Below are 5,900 nucleotides of genomic sequence, written 5' to 3'. Positions count from 1 at the left end.
TCAGTGACGTTTCTGAAGACAACTAGCGGAAGTGTTTCGGACTGAGTCGCCGGTGTTTTGGACCGCACCATTATCGAAAATGAAAATATTCAAATAATATATTCAAATAATAATAATTTAATTCAGCGATACTTAATGAATAGAAATGGTCACACGACACGCATTAGCACAGCAGCTGATGCCTGACATACAACGCCAGTCGCCGTATACGGACACAACCACAGAGTGGCGCTGTTGACTAACCAATCATAGAGGCCAACAAGATCAGCATGTAGCCTATGTATTGAAAATTAACAACAATCAAATTACCTGGTAGTAGTACTCTGAACAATTGCAATGATCATGTATTACATAGTTATTGCATTCATAGTTATTACATTCATAGTTATTACGATATCAGTTCACCTGATCGGTCTTAAAAAGGTTTAGTTCAGCCTCCCATAAGTACAGGCATGACCCTGGGGGTGTTCCCCCCATAGAGTTATAGCCTAATATATCTGTCCAGATCAGCCATGCAATGGTACAGACAGTACAATACAGTACAGTACATAGGCTAAACAATATACCTACATCATGGGCCCCAGACTCCCCACCATATTGACATAAGACCTGGTGCCCCTGCCCTTCTATCAGGGGCATCATTTGGGGTCTCACCTCAAATTCTGTTATTTTATGCATATAGCCTATCCCAACACTAACTCAGAACTTTTTGTTGTTGTTGAAATTTTAATCTGATTTAAGATCGATGCTGAGTGCATCTCAATCCATGCCCGTCCATACATGTGACACGTGTATAGGAAATGGGGCTTAATTATTTTTTGCCAACCCCAATTTTCTTCTGAAATGACACCTCTTTTCCCCTGGTAACTCCACAGGGCCAGCCTACTGCAGACTCACATCTTTCCATAATTGGCCCGTCATATGTCTCCAGGGAATGGTTTCATCCTGGTGCTGGCTGCAGAGCTGATGGTCATCATGCACTTATTATGTCTCTGACTGCTCAGTATATGGGTCTCCTCTTTTCAGTCTGGCCCATGCAGTAGGGGTCAGGGGTCTTCAACAGGGGGTCTGGGACCCCTAGGGGGTCCTCAGAGTTACTACAGGGGTTCCTCCAAATCTTCTAATCCTTTTTATATTAACAACTTGAACCCTATAGTGTCCATATTCTGAGAACTGTAGCCAAAAATAGCAGATCTACAAGCTCGCGCTGCGAGGCGTTGTGATCTTGTAGATCGGCCATTTTCGGTAGAGAGCTTTGGTGTAGAGGGGAAGAAGAGCAGACCAAGTACAGAGTAAAAGCCAAAGGTAAAGTTTATTATTGACGGTTCAAGTGGTTAAATATCTGAAAACACAAATTGACATGAATCCAAAATACACTGATGATTGTGCTGTCAAACAATGGAATCGAAATATGGAATCGAAAAGGTTGTGGGGGTCCCTGCTTCATCTCTCTCTCTCAACTAAGGGGTCCTTGGCCTGAAAACGTTGATGACCCCTGCATTAGAATTTTGCGTAACCTCTTACCTGATGTGAGGTGAAGCCCTCACCTCACCTTTAGCCTATACATGACAGCTAGACTGGAAGAGGAAAACTTGAATGAACAAAGACTGTACCCTTTAAAGCCATACTGTGTAAGTTGCTCACCTAGTGGTCATTAGCCCTATAGCGAACCGCGGTCGCGTCCGCGTCTTTCGGCCGTTTTTCGTACCTTCAGACCCCCGCGTCTGCCTCCACCTCGCTGAGATCTATCTTTGGAGGGGTCCCTTGTTCCTGTGCGTTCAGTAATTGTGGGCTCGCCTATAAGGCGAGCACACTTTAGATATTGTCATTATTAGTGTGGTTGCCCTAACAGGGCAACACACTATAGTTCTAGGGTAACTTTATTATTATTCTTGACTAGTGTAACCAAAAGTTTGCCGCGAATCTCCTCCCACAGTTTTTGCGCCACACACTCGCGCCATATGTCAAATCGACCGGCTTAATCGGGAATCGTGTGCTATTACTTTTCTAAGAGAAAAGTTCTATCGTTTAATTGATATTAATTTATTAGTGAATTAATTTTTCCCATTGACTTATAATGGGAATCACAAAAACTCACATTGAATTATTTTTCTCTCACAAACCATTGGGGCTACAGTTTCAAAACTTGGAGAGGAGGTTCATAATGCAGGCAAGGATTAACTGAAAAATAATTACATCATTCGGCCTCATGGTGGCGCTATAACAGCCCACTTTACGTTTTGGCCTGTAACTCTTGAACCGTAGGTCGGAAAATTAAAATTCCTTTTTCCCTGGATTCCTTGGGTCATGACGCATCTCCTCATATAGGCCACGCCCATTTGCGTCAGGATAGATTTTCCGCCATTTTGAATTTTCTTCAAAACACACTTTTTGCTCCTTTTCCTACATATTTTCTCCAAATGACACAAAAATCGGTACACATGATCTCTGGACCCATGCGATAAACATATTCAAGCGATATTTCCATAGTCCATACCGTTCGTCCGTAACAGGCTTACGAAGTTAGCGAGAGGGGCCAGTTTCGCAAAAAATAGCCATAAATCACAAACGAAACATCCAGTCAACACCAAATTTTAACCACAAGTCACGGGTGGGATATTCAACAAATCCCCAAAAGCATTTCCACTTCGACCCATAGGGGGCGGCAGGGCAGGCAACCACACTCGCAATTTCCCAAATTGCACATTTTCTAGTTAGTGTGGTTGCCCTAACAGGGCAACACACTATAGTTCTAGGGTAACTTTATTATTATTCTTGACTAGTGTAACCAAAAGTTTGCCGCGAATCTCCTCCCACAGTTTTTGCGCCACACACTCGCGCCATATGTCAAATCGACCGGCTTAATCGGGAATCGTGTGCTATTACTTTTCTAAGAGAAAAGTTCTATCGTTTAATTGATATTAATTTATTAGTGAATTAATTTTTCCCATTGACTTATAATGGGAATCACAAAAACTCACATTGAATTATTTTTCTCTCACAAACCATTGGGGCTACAGTTTCAAAACTTGGAGAGGAGGTTCATAATGCAGGCAAGGATTAACTGAAAAATAATTACATCATTCGGCCTCATGGTGGCGCTATAACAGCCCACTTTACGTTTTGGCCTGTAACTCTTGAACCGTAGGTCGGAAAATTAAAATTCCTTTTTCCCTGGATTCCTTGGGTCATGACGCATCTCCTCATATAGGCCACGCCCATTTGCGTCAGGATAGATTTTCCGCCATTTTGAATTTTCTTCAAAACACACTTTTTGCTCCTTTTCCTACATATTTTCTCCAAATGACACAAAAATCGGTACACATGATCTCTGGACCCATGCGATAAACATATTCAAGCGATATTTCCATAGTCCATACCGTTCGTCCGTAACAGGCTTACGAAGTTAGCGAGAGGGGCCAGTTTCGCAAAAAATAGCCATAAATCACAAACGAAACATCCAGTCAACACCAAATTTTAACCACAAGTCACGGGTGGGATATTCAACAAATCCCCAAAAGCATTTCCACTTCGACCCATAGGGGGCGGCAGGGCAGGCAACCACACTCGCAATTTCCCAAATTGCACATTTTCTAGTTAGTGTGGTTGCCCTTACAGGGCAACACACTATAGTCCTAGGGAAACTTTATTCTTTATAGATAAACTATTTTTCGGCGCGTTTCACGGCCCGCAGTTTTTGCGCCACACACTCGCGCCATATGTCAAATCGACCGGCTTCATCGGGAATCGAGTGCTATTATTGCGATAAGAGAAAAGTTGTATCGTTTAATTGATATGAATTTATTAGTGAATTAATTTCCCCCATTGACTTATAATGGGAATAGCAAAAACTCACATTCAATTATTTTCTCTCTCTTAAACCATAGGGTCTAAAGTTTCAAAACTTGGAGAGGAGATTCATAATAATTTTAAGAATTAATTAACAAATAATTACATCATTCGGCCAGATGGTGGCGCTATAACACCCCACTTTACGTTTTGCCCTCTAACTCTTGAACCGTAGGTCGGAAAATTAAAATTATTTTTTCCCTGGATTCCTTGGGTCATGACGCATCTCCCCATATAGGCCACGCCCATTTGCGTCAGGATAGATTTTCCGCCATTTTGAATTTTCTTCAAAACACACTTTTTGCCTCTTTTCCCACATATTTTCTCCAAACGTCACAAAAATCGGTACACAAGATCTCTGAACCCATGCGATAAACATATTCAAGCAATATTTAGATACTCCCTAGCGTTCGTCCGGAACACGCTTCCGAAGTTAGCGAGAGGGGCCCGTTTCGCAAGAAATAGCCATAAATCATAAACGAAACATCCAGTCAACACCAAATTTTAACCACAAGTTGCGGCTGGTATACCCAACAAATCACCCAAAGGATTTCCACTTCAACCAATAGGGGGCGCCACAAATGTGCAAAACATAACCGTTTCGTGCAAAAATTAACTGTTTCGTGCCAAATTGCGTTTTTTTCTGGGGGAATGACCCTCTAAAAACGAAACACAAATGATCTCGGGAGTGATGTGACAACGTAATCGACTTGCAAAACTTGTTGGAGGAGCTTACGAGATTTGTGGGAGGAGCCTATATATTAAACACAATAAACCTTATCCATTTATCACAAACGCAGGATCCGATGAGCACTGTTTTGAATCGCACGTCTTCTGGCCTCCGACCGGTTGGACGGAGCGCATGGAAGGAACACGTTATTCCAACCAGTTCCTTTCCCCTCCATATGCCAGGGGCAGGCATTATAGATAACAGGATTACTGCATATTTTTTAAGGGTACCTAACCTAGGGGCCACAGAGAGAACATGCAAACTTCACATAGAAAGGCCCTTTTGCCAACACTGGCACCTAGAGCAGTGGTCCTCAACCTTTTCAGGCCGCAACCCCCAAAATAATCATATTTTAACTGGGGACCCCCCCCCCCCACCCTGATGAGCACTAAGAGTTGAGGCATTACATTTTGTATAACACGGTTCTATTGTGAAAAAAGCCGATCTACATGCTCACAAGTCACAACGCATCGCGTTGCAAGGCGTTGCCAGCATGTAGATCGTCTATTTTCACAATTTCTGCTTCTAATATTTGAAAATGTGACCAATGTTTAATTTGTCATGTTAGCCATTCAAAAGTCCTTACATTGTCAATTTAGAAATGTGCAGATACCCTATTGTCTATAGGCTACACTTAGACTTTAGGTTGGTTTGTTTACAGTTGAGTTGTTTACTGTTCAGTGAGTAATGTTTCACATTAAGTTAATCATCTGGGGACCCCCCAAAATAATTTGGTGGGTCCCGACCCACAGGTTGAGAACCCCATGATGCAGAGGAAAGACCACGCCCACAGCGTCCACATTGGGAATCGAACCCAGGACCATATAGCTGTGAGGCGACAGCGCTACTGAATGCAGTACTGTGCCCCCTGTTAATAGGAAAATATGAAAAAGCCTGGGCCTTGTTTCCATTGTGATGCTATGGATGGATGACATTCAATAATACTCAATACATCTCCAACACTATAACAATTAATGCATATTTATTGATAGTTAGGTCTAAATGTTACAATGTATTTCTATATAAGAGTAGACCTATCCTTTGTTATGCTAGTGTTTCTTCTTAAATTCTTAAACAGGACAGTACTGTTAATAACACTTATCCTGTCGTGAGCTTGTAGATCATCTATTTTGGAAGGATACACTTCGAAGTCGACCCAAACTCATTTCCCAACGGGTCTGTGGCCTTAAGCTAGATGCAGAATAGACCTTTTTTTTCTGACTATATCTACTGCATAGTACTCTGTTCCATCCGTCTGTCATTCAATGTTATATTATATTATTGTATTCAATCAATCCATCAATCAATCAATCATCTATTT

Source organism: Nannobrachium achirus, assembly GCF_963921795.1.
Source record: "Nannobrachium achirus genome assembly, chromosome: 14".
Taxonomy (NCBI): Eukaryota; Metazoa; Chordata; class Actinopteri; order Myctophiformes; family Myctophidae; genus Nannobrachium; species Nannobrachium achirus.
This window is presented reverse-complemented; position numbering follows the sequence as displayed.